The 12,336-nt window shown below is 31.3% G+C and overlaps 1 protein-coding gene across 1 annotated transcript in view; it reads right to left on the bottom strand.

Annotated features, from left to right (window-relative positions):
• LOC121385076 (G patch domain-containing protein 8-like) overlaps window positions 1-12,336 on the bottom strand; it is a 48,547-nt gene that overhangs the window by 15,200 nt on the left and 21,011 nt on the right. The gene's annotated exons all lie outside the window — the stretch shown is intronic.

Here is a 12,336-nt window from a genome sequence, read left to right as displayed (position 1 = left end):
GACAATGCCATGTCATATTTAGTTTAACATTAATCCTGGGTTTAATTAGAAAACAATATGAATTAAATCTAAGCAGATAATTTCTATATCTACATGTATCTGCTGACAATGACATATCATATTTAGTTTAACATTAATCCTGGGTTTAATATGTGTCAGTTAATAGTTAACCAGAACATGCCTTAGCATACATATACGGTACTTGTAGTTAGTTCCCTGCACGTAAAACTTAATTTCAACCCATGTTTGAGATTTCAATTGTTCAAAAGGCCCAGAAACATTGGGCTGCTAGACAAGAATATAATAAAACAGAATACTGTGCAACACTACATTTGGAACAGAACAATATTTTTTCTGACAAAAATAATATTAAAATAATAATCATCAATGCTGTTATGCAAATAATATGAAAAGCTCTATTATTTACTACCACAAGATCTGCAAACATTAAACTCCCAAGGTTATGAATATATGTAAACAACTGTATAAGATCACATATTTCGTAAATTACAAAAAGAAAGAAAAATGTATGTATATACTTATTTACTGTTCAATATGATAACGTAAGTTATTGCAAAAAGTGCATATAAAGCAGAACTGTGAACTGCACAAATTCATACTGCACCCCAAGCTGAAATTACCGAATGCTGTCACGCTTTCAATTTTCACTATTTAAATTTCTTTTACACCATAATGTGCAAAGAGTTTAACACAAAGTTTACGAACTTGCTTGTTCAATTCTTACTAAAAAGCTAAATTGGACAAATTATACTATTTTATAATTTAATTTATAAAACTTTTTTTTTAAATTGTTCATTTCAGATCATTCAATAATTCACAATTTAAATTTCTAAATTTGTTTATATCTTGTAAATTCTATTAAAACAAAGGAATAGTACCATGCAAACACCTTCAAAACATTAATGAATGTACAACATATTCACGATAGACAACTTAAAACAAAATGTTTGTTTATTGTGTATCTGGAAGAGACTGATAAATATATAAATATATATAGCCTGTTAGATAAAACTTATTACTTGACAGAAAGACTACATACATGTATGATATTGAATAATGGAAAGCTACAAGATTACACAACTTTTAACTCTTTCGGTGCTAGCAACAGCAACACTATAAGTGCTGACAACACTAATGACAAAGAATTATAACGGTCTCGATATCAGAAGAAAAAAATATATATGTGTAAAAATAATAATAACGGGGTACCTACTCATGTTCAAATGAACCATCGGTGTCTCGTATACTTGTATATATATATATAGATGGTAATACAAAATAATAAATATGAATGTTTGGTTATTCTCAGGTTGAAAGTTAAGCTTTGAATAAATAAAATAAATGTAACTATCAAAAATAATCAATTTAACACTGTAAAACTCTGTTCAAACCAATACCATAGCACCGAAAGAATTAAGCATTAATAAAATTCCCGTGACAAATTTCACTCAGGAAAGCGTGTTAAGTTTGATACTAGTTTCTTTTCTTCATTTTTATTCTCTTTTCAAAGAAATAAAATCAAGCAACAAACCATGGGTGAATGCATGCAATTTTTAATTTGAATCTTTAATGTGGCTGATCATTTTTATATGAAGCAATCAACCTTTGTAAAAAAAAAAATACATAATATATTATTTACCAGGAGGAAAGATAGCAATTCGAAGTCTAAATACAAATAATATCTACAGCAAAAACAGGGGATCCAATATGCATGACCATACCATACCGAACATGCATATATTACAAGCAAAAACAAACACAACTAGATTATCTACATTGTAGTTTTATACGGTGAAATGAAGGATTAGCATAATATGTAGAAAGTGTTAGTCTGGATTATGAATTAAAAAAAAATTAAAATTAAAAACAACAAAAAAAAATTAGAATGATGAAGAACACAAAACTTTGGTGAATGAAATCTGTAACCATGCAAAGGAGATTAGGTCAAGGGCAGATAACTCACATCAAGAATAATCTGCAAAAAGTCACCAACCAGAAGAGAGCATTACTGGTCACTATAATTGTATGCCTTTGTAACTGAGTGCAAGTCTATCAAAGTTAAACTCACATTTGCTTCACCTCAGCTGAAATTCTATATAAAGCTGAATTATTAAGTAGCATTTCCATCAGTATTTACCTTTCTTTTCACTTTTTCATTTATTTAACATATCAAATACATGTATTTGAAATATGAAGTTAAAGAAAAAAAGTTCTTTTAAAAATTGTTAAACCCAAGGGTTTAGTTATGTATGAATGTCCAGTTACATGTAAAGTATGAATTATATTAAAATTAAATCACAGCATTGTTAATTAATTTAAATTTTTAAAGCAGAAATTATATTTCAAGTAACAAAAATTTAATAAAATGCTTTTAATAAAATAAAATTAAAAATAATAAAACTTAACATTTATTCACGTTTTTTAATTTAACAAAGAAACCAGAATTGCAATAAAAAATCTTAACAATTTAACTTTTTAATATACAAATTAGTTTTGACATAGTATTGTGTATATTAATTAAGGTATATTAATTAAGACATACATGATCTACAGTACAACAGACAATTCATGCGAATCACCTCACAATTAACTGTTACACACAAAAAGCTCCCAAACGCACACACATCTGATAATAATATTCATATAATCACCTTGTTAGCACATTGCACAAAATTATTGGGCTCTTATCTGAAAAGCTTGACAAATCACGATAGTGAAAAACAGCATACCACCTCTATACATTTTAAGAGAGATTATAATTCAAGGGCAGGTTACTTATACCAACATAGTATTAAAAAGGAAAAAGAAAAAAATTGTGATTCTACAGCTATAGCGCTTATATTTTAAGTTATGCACTTAAAGTGTTTTGGTACATTTATTAGTGATTACATTAATTTCTTCCACCAATATACCAGTCCATATTTACGAAAAATACCAACAAAATACTCGTACCACCTCTATATGTTTTAAAAAAGAGATTAGGTCAAGGGCAGGTAACTCCCATAACAACATAATAATATGCAAAAAGCTAAAAGATTAGTTTCAGAGAGAGGTTTTAAATTTAAATTATTCACTCAAGTCATTTGTACATTCACTAGGTATTACAATAATTTCTTCAGCCAATATACATACAAGTCCATAATGTGGGGGATGGGATTAAATCTTCTGTAAAGCAATTAAACTACTGAACATGGCCAAACAGTAAATATTGTTGGTGTAGCTATATTGTTATGTAGTGAAGCCACTAAAGATTATACTGAATACTCTAAGTAATGCAAAGTGATCAAAGAATGACAACATAATACAAAATATTATACACACCAAACTGAAAATCTGCAACTATCTTTTATTGCACTGTATATCATATACCAAGAGTTATCTATATACATCCTTACAATATGATGCAATATATAAATAGGTTTTAGTATTTTATATAAATACATTTAAATTTGTTTTAAATCAATTTTTTAAGGACATATATAAAATAGAATACTACAACCATTCTTGTTGTTTTATTGTTGGGTTTTTGTTTGTTTTTTCACTTTTTTTTCTCTAGTTAAAACTGTCGAAAAAGAAATAACCTCCCCTCCTTCGAATAAAAAGAAGAAAAAAAGACCTTTATAGGAGAGTGGAATGATAGGGAAAATAAATATTACACCCTGAAACCAACAAAAAACGAGTACTTGATCTACAAACAAGTGCACAAACACCATTCTATCGCTATACCCACAAGATCTATCAGCTTTACAAGAATTCATGAATCAATAAATACAAAATTAAATGGCTTAATCAATTTGCCACTTTTTCTGTCATCCTGTTTAAAAATGATAAAATAAAATAAAATAAAATAAAATAAATTAAAATAAAATAAATTAAAATAAAATAAATTAAAATAAATTAATTAATTAAAAATAATAATAATAATAAATAAATATTAAAAATTATGTATAGGGTTGAATTTATAAAAAGTATTTAACTTTTAATTTACAATAAAACAACAATTTAACAATGTGCACACATCATAGTTTGTCCATGTTTACTAATTAAACATCAAAATTTGTCTGTACTTTTGTTTTTTACTAAAACACATCTAAAAGAAGCATAGGATGATCACCTTTTGTAAATTCAGCCCTTAATTTTTTTTTTTTTTTTTTTTATAAATACATGTACCTACAGGTTTTGAGGTTGTTTTTTTAATCAGTACTGTGCCAATACCATAAAGGAGAAAAACAAAAATACAAAACTAACTATACTGAATAACAAAAGAAACATGCTTATTAATTTATTGTTTCTTTAATTTATTTATAATTATTTAGTTTGAATCAGGTTAGATTTTCTGCGTACTAAAATTCTCAACATTTTGAGAACATTTTAGGCCCATTCTAGTAATTAATTTTATTGTGATACATATATTTTAAAAATATGTTTCTTTTGTTGTGCAGTATATATATATATATATATATATACTACATGCAAGGCATATACAGGAATAATTAATGCATAATGTCACACACCAGAGTAACTGTGAAAAGATAAAACAGCTAGCATGTCAAATGTAAATAATTTTATTATGGTATTTATAAAGCCAGGGTGGCATGGCAGTTGACCTACATGTATTGATGGCATAGATGACATCACTTGAAATATACACTGTGTACATTTATCTTGGGCCCGAGCATGGCAGTTGACCTACATGTATTGATGGCATAGATGACGTCACTTGAAATATACACTGTGTACATTTATCTTGGGCCCGAGCATGGCAGATTGACCTTGAAATATACACTGTGTATTGAGCATGGCAGTTGACCTACATGTATTGATGGCATAGATGACATCACTTGAAATATACACTGTGTACATTTATCTTGGGCCCGAGCATGGCAGTTGACCTACATGTATTGATGGCATAGATGACATCACTTGAAATATACACTGTGTACATTTATCTTGGGCCCAGATTCTTGTTACCTCAACTCCTTTAGCAAACATTTTAAAGGGCTACATGTAGAATTAGTTACAGAATTAACTTTTGTTTTGGTTTTTGGTATTTGCTATTAATGGTTGTGGTATATGCTGTCCTGCCTGTGGGAAGTGCAATTCAGGGAACATTTTGTTCAGGATTCCATCGCAATTCGCTAAGCAAATTTCAGAGATTGCTACTCTTTTGTCACAATTATCAAATGTTTGACATCCAATAACTATAACCTGATGGTGAGTGTGTCCTGAACTGTGATTGGTTAATTACATTGTTTTTCTGGGATCAAATGAAAATAACGCCCGAAAAGCTAATGATGTCATTAGAAAGTGACGTTATTAGCAATTGGAACAGGCAAAGTTGACTGTTCAAGGGTCTACACTTAGATTGTAGCAAGGTAGATTTTTCAAGAAATCAAAATATACAATTAATTCCATAGAAAAATGATGGCCATAACCATATGGAGTTTTTAGATTTACAGGTGTTATTGTCTATGACTGCAAATGTATCATTTTTAACCTCAGGCTGATGCATTTGGTCAAAAATGACATTTGAGGGATCAAATAGACAATACCACCCGCAAATTTATAACTCCATATATAGATCATCTCCTAACTGAATAATAAATCAATGTGCTCTGGGTGTTGTTGTTGTTAAACAGAACAAACTTTAACCTTGGTTGACTATACTAATGGACAAATGTAGTGGGTTTTCTCTCTTATCACGCTTATGTCGAAATTACCAAATGTTTGACATCCAATAGCCAATTATTAATAAGTCATTGTTCTCTAATGGTTTTGTTAAAAAAAATTAAAAATAAAAATTTTAAAAATTAAACTTCAGTTGAATGAATGAATGAATGAATGAATGAATGTTTAACGACACCCCAGCACGAAAAATACATCGGCTATTGGGTGTCAAACTATGGTAATGCAAATAAATAAAGTGATGATCAAGATCAATATAAAAATTCAAGACTTAAAACAAAAACAGTGTAAAGAACTGTGCAAAAACACAAATATCACAGAATTTTACGGATACTGAATTTTACTCAAAACTTCAATTTTGTGCTGTATTGGCCATTCTCAAAGAGAATGTTACACCCCTGCACCACGGTGAGGTTACAGCACACGCAGGGGTCAGTTGAATGAAGTTCTTTTAACAACAAATTAAATAAATAATATGTTGCACCATTTAGTGGGTAAACTGTCATACAACCCTATCTTTATGAAGCAAATTTATTTGTTTTGTTTGTTGTTGCTTTTTCAGTTGTAGCAACTTTTCTCCTAAATTCAGGTTAATATGCTTAGGGTATGTTAGAATCTATATGCAGGGTGAGTAAAAATTGTGTCTTGAACTAACTAACTAACTAACTAAATAATGAAACAAAGTGCAAATGAAGACAAAACAAAACAATAACACAAATCTGAAGGAAGGAAACAGACACAAAATAAAATTATCAAAATCATAAACCAAGCAATGAAATACATTTTAAAAACCAAAATAAAATATCTGAAAACAGAAAATGCAGAAATATATAAAAACAACTTTTAATAAAGAATAACAAAGGAATATTTTATATTAAAAACATTAAATGCAGTGGATATTCAATCTAATGAAGTAATTTTAAAAAATAAGTTTTATTTTTTTTATTTTTTTATTTTTTTAAATGAAACACAACTACATGTATTTATATACTTTCAGAAGGTATACCATGAAATAATTAAGAATACATTTAGCAGGTAACAATAAAATTACAGCCAGCTATAAGTCTGATGCAAATATGTAATGGAAACTGATCGATACCAAGACCTATAAAAGACCCAATTTCATTGGTTTATCACACTGACATTATACAATCAGGACACACATGTATTAACAAATCCAGAACAACCTTTCAAACATGTCATTGGATTATCTGTGTGTGCAAATTAAGATTATAAATAATATTAATATCTGGTCAGGAAACATTTGATATCCATTAAATATTTACAAAACACATCACAAATATGTGACAGAATACAGCAGAACAAAACAATAGGTTACTTTTTTTATTATTATTATTTTTTAATAAGGTCTCTCCCTGTTTTCATTCCAGTTTAATAGTCAACTATTTTTATCCGGGGTCAAGTCCCTGGCTGTCCAGAAACAGGGCCTGGGATGGACATGCCTGAAACCTTAGTGGTATATGGGCATGTTAAAAACGTTCAAGCTCAATTCAACTATTTTCATTTTATTTGTTGATAATGGGTTGTAGGAACACCTTTCCAAACATTTATCATCATGTGACTTGCAAATAAGAGGCTAAGGCCGTTTGGCCATAGACTGATAGAGATTTTTTTTTTGAAGTATTACGACAAGCACAGGACACAATTCAATGTTTTTTTAATATAGCACAACATCAGCCCCCATTCAAAATAAATAAGTGAACTTGTTTCACGCTTTTGTAATGAAAAAATAACTTTCAGGAGTGTTCTACTTATACACCTTTTCACCCCTTTTTCACCCCTTCTTCACCCCTCCACCCACCCCCCACCCCCCACCCCAAAAACAAAGATCACAACAGAAACAACACACAAATACCTGTAAATAAGACTTGTACACATGCAAGCAAACAAATGAAAAACAGTAATAACCCCAAGGTACCACAGCTTTACCAATATTATCCATAGGTCACACACTACCAGTTCCAGGTCACAGTACCAGTTCCAGGTCACAGTACCAGTTTTAGATGACCTTAATTACCAGTGTTAGCTCATTGAACCAGTGTTAGGTTAATTAATGTGTACACACACCCTCTCCCATGCAATACAGGTTATGGATGTACAGCCAGGCAGGGGTTAAATAAGCACTATATCTCATTGTCATTACATATACATTGTACATACTCAGGGTTCATAGCCTTAAAGACCAAACAAATCCAAAGACTTTCAAATACTTTTACCTGCCATTTTCAAAGACTTTCAAAGACTTTTACACATTGGTCAAAGACAATAGAACGTGATAAAAAAAATACTAAATCATTTCGTTTACGTTGTTGTCCATGACAAATTTTTTAGCTTTTTTCTTTTACACGCTTCATGACAGATTAAACCTTGTAAGTGGAAAATATCAAATGCATGCAGCTGTAAAAGATAGCATCATTGCTTTGGCTATGATTTGTGAGAATTTACATTTTAAAGACTTTTATTACAATTCAAAGACTTTAAAAGACTTAAAAATAATTTTTTCAAATTCAAAGACTTTTAAGGAATTTAAAGACTGTTACGAACCCTTCTACTACTACTAGCATATGATCAAATAATTTCAATACAAATAGCAATGAATAACACAACATTCAAATGTTTGCACATGAAAAATCATACAATGAATGAATATACTAGAAATAGTCCATCTCTTTAATGTGGCATGGAACATAATGGGAGTTGGTGAAGAAGGCTGGTGTAAAAGGGAAATGCTTGTGTTATGAGACAAGGACTGAGATGTGGTGAAGGATATGTGTATAGCACAAAGAAACAAGCACTTGTTGTGCTTATAAAAACAAGACTAAGGAAGTGGGAATGGACCAAGAAATTAATAAAAATGTAACAAAGATACATTGGAGAGTAACGTACCAAGCAACTAGGACAAGTTTATTTCATATGAATACTGTATTTTAAATTAATTCTTGTACGAAAGATCCAGTTATAATCGACTCAATTTTTTTTACTACCTACAGGGAACATTTTGTTTTCAAAATCTTGATTAGCGATATTTCTAGTCAACTGGAACTTGATTAGCAACTACTGTTTAATGTTTTAAAATTGTGTAGCAATCTTTGAAACTTGAGTAGCAAATCAGGACGAGATACCAAACAAAATGTTCCCTAACATATACTAACCTAATAATTGAAATCATTGTTCTTGGTCGTTAATAATTTGAACTCTTAAGTATAATGATTCAATTATTTTGGAACAGTAATTAAACCCATTTTCTTAAAATCTTTCTAACTCTATAGTATACATGTGTGTGTATGTATGTTGTGTATATATATATAATAAATTCCACCTCTGTTCAACATGAAAGACAAAAAACTATTCAAGTATTTGAATACAAAAACAATCTATATATATGTGGCATATACGTGTATAAGAATATTTATGGGAATACACATGTATATAAGTTAAAAATAACATATGAAGAGTTCAGGCGCAAAACACGATATAAACCATTTTCTTTCTAGTTTTTAGTTAAAGCAATTATTGTATGTCAGTAAGGGCTAATCGTAGGCCCGCTGATTTGCTGCAAAACGTAATTGATCCTTATGAAATTGTATTGGGTAAATCCCGGGTGTTTTTTTAATCAAAACAACATACACAATTTAAAAAATCAGTTTTACTGAAAATGAAAAATGGATATATCGTGTTTTGCACCTAAGCCCTTCATATGATACACCATTTGTCATGCAAATTAGTAGCAGTTATTTATGTAGAACATGGGGTATCAAAGGGAGATAAATCTGCAATGCCCAGAGATTGAGAATGAAAGCAAACAACAAACAGGAGTGACCAATGAGATTTGTTGAAGGTGGAATACACAAGGCAGCCAGGAATATGAAAATGTTATACGTAGGTGTCAAAACACACATATGCCAGGTCTTACTGTGGTATTATAATCTAGTACTAGGGTGGCCGCCAATCAATCTCAATCAGGTACGTACACAGGATTTCAAATTTTGATAGGCCCATATAGGAGTGATTGGGATGGGGTGGGGTGTGTGTGTTAAACGGGGGAGAGTGGCATGTATGCAAACCTTTCACAGGAAAAAAGTCTAAAGAAACCCTACCACATAAAGAACCATTCTCCTCAAATTATTTTTGGGTACAGTTGGAAAAATCTACTGGTTTGGCCTAATAAAAGAATCTATAGTACAATTTTTACATTCTCAAGTTCAATATAGCACACACCAATGTCTTTGATATACCAGTCGTGGTGCACTAGCTGGAACAAGAAACTGCCCAATGGGCCCACCGACGGGGATCGATACTAGACCGATCATGCACCAGGCAAGTACTTTACCACTGAGCTACGTCCCGCCCCGATTACCTGTAGTGAAGCTGGTGTCAAGATTAACGTTTCAAAATATTTAACTGTAATTGTTAAACAGCAGACAAAAGGAACAGGGTCACTATTAATAGATGAAGAAATAGCCCATATTCAAAAGTATTAAGCACCCTTTACCAATAAGCGTACTCCACAGGTTATAAAAATAAGGAAAATGAAACCTAATTAAGTACATGTACATGTATGTAAATTAATAGATTGTCTCATAAAGTGTACTAAACATTTAGAACAAATAAAACTGTACTACTCAATGCAACAGTACGGAAAAACAAAACAATGCACTTAAGATAACAAAGTAAAAACATAAATCTATTAAATGCAGGAAAACAAAAAGTTAAGTCCAAGATGAGAATTAAATCTTTAAAAACCTTTTAAATTAAATGTTTCAGCTTAGCCTTTATGTATGCAACTTCTTATGTAAAAATCTATTTAAATGAGACCCCTTTAATTATATACATGTATGCAATTGTTATAGTTCTATATTCTCCATCTGGAATCCTTGAATGAAGATTTTACATTGTTTCTAACTGTATTGTAGGCCAGATCAAGCCTAGAAATAAACACAGTGCCTGGTAACCAATGTACAGGTTACTGTAAATCACAGTGCCTGGTAACCAATGTACAGGTTACTGTAAATCACAGCGTCTGGTAACCAATGTACAGGTTACTGTAAATCACAGTGCCTGGTAACCAATGTACAGGTTACTGTAAATCACAGCGTCTGGTAACCAATGTACAGGTTACTGTAAATTACATAAATTTGGCAAATTAGAGGGCACGGCTATTTGGTCTTGACCAATGGAGATTTTTTAGGGCATTACAGCCACAAATCAAGGCAACAAGGCAAACATTAACATAATAAGAGTACAAATTCAAAATAAAGAAGTGTGAACGGTTTTATGTTTTCATAATAAAACAACTGTCAGGAGTTGTGTTTGATAAGAACGATGGCCAGTTAGTACCATGCAAAATAAGGCACACGGTTTAATTTTCAGGGGATTGAGGCATATGTGACTAGGGCATTACTTCATAAACACACGTTTTTACAGTCACAAATATCTGTTTTGTCGTTTCTGCTTTGCATTTCTGTTAAAATTCCAGTTGCTACATTAAAACCAGCATTAATGTCTGCAAATGGTCAAATATAACATAATTATCCCCTTAATGAAACAAAGAAATAAGTAAACCAGCATTCTGAAAGTACTGCTAAAGAAATATATGTCCCCTACTGGGCCCCACAAATCTCTGAATTTCAAAGGCCAAAACTCTCCAACATGGATAATTTTCTTTTGTGAAAGAGTTGTGGCCCTTGGAAACAATTCCCATGAAAATAAAACGTAATCTGGCCAATATTTTGTCAAAAACGGGTAAATCACAATGAATATCAAACGTGACCTGTAACTTTATATGATAAACCCATACACAAAATTTTAACTCAATATCTTGATGCATTGTAAAAAAAAAAAAAAAAAATTAAATCTGGAAAATTGTATGTGGGGCAGACATACAAATGGACAGGACAGAGATGAAACCTATAGTCCTCTCCGGTTGAGCCTACAGGGCCCAGTAGCAGGGTTTCTGCCAGAGGGTACAATGGGTATGGCGCCATACCCAAATATTTTGCAGATTTTGATAAAATTAGTGACTGTTATCATTACTGTATGATTTTCTTAACCCTAACCCTAAACCTAACCCATTTTCTTTCTGGGGCAGGTCCCCATACCCCCTGTTTGATTTTGGTTGCATTCAGCACACACATTGTAAATGTTAAATTCTACAGGCCATACCCAAAAAATTCTTTCTGGCAGAAACCCTGAGTATGGGACTAAAAAGTGCAATTTTAGTTATTAGCGACATCAATATACATGTACCATTAAAAAAATTAATAATCCAAAAACAAAACAAGAATAAGAACAAAAACACATTTGTGGTTATAGGTACACAAGATGTAAACACTTGGTGCATGTTAGTGGCATCCAAACAACAGTTATTAGGCATTCGGGTGGGGTGGGTGTGGGTGTGGGAAGACAGATGCAGGGGAAATGTTAAATGAGAGATCTCTCCCAACATACAATAACAAAACTAATAATATGGAAACCTGGTCTGCTAGATTTGTTCCCCCTGGATACCTGGTCGAGGGAGAGAAAGCCACAGGTTCATTAGCCATCAGCAGTTATAACCTCTACAGCAATGCAAGATGCAACACCAGTACCAACAATCACATCAAAAGACGT

Source organism: Gigantopelta aegis, chromosome 11, assembly GCF_016097555.1.
Source record: "Gigantopelta aegis isolate Gae_Host chromosome 11, Gae_host_genome, whole genome shotgun sequence".
Classification (NCBI taxonomy): Eukaryota; Metazoa; Mollusca; class Gastropoda; order Neomphalida; family Peltospiridae; genus Gigantopelta; species Gigantopelta aegis.
The sequence above is the reverse complement of the archived record's forward strand: the minus strand, read 5'-3'. Positions and strand labels throughout refer to the sequence as shown.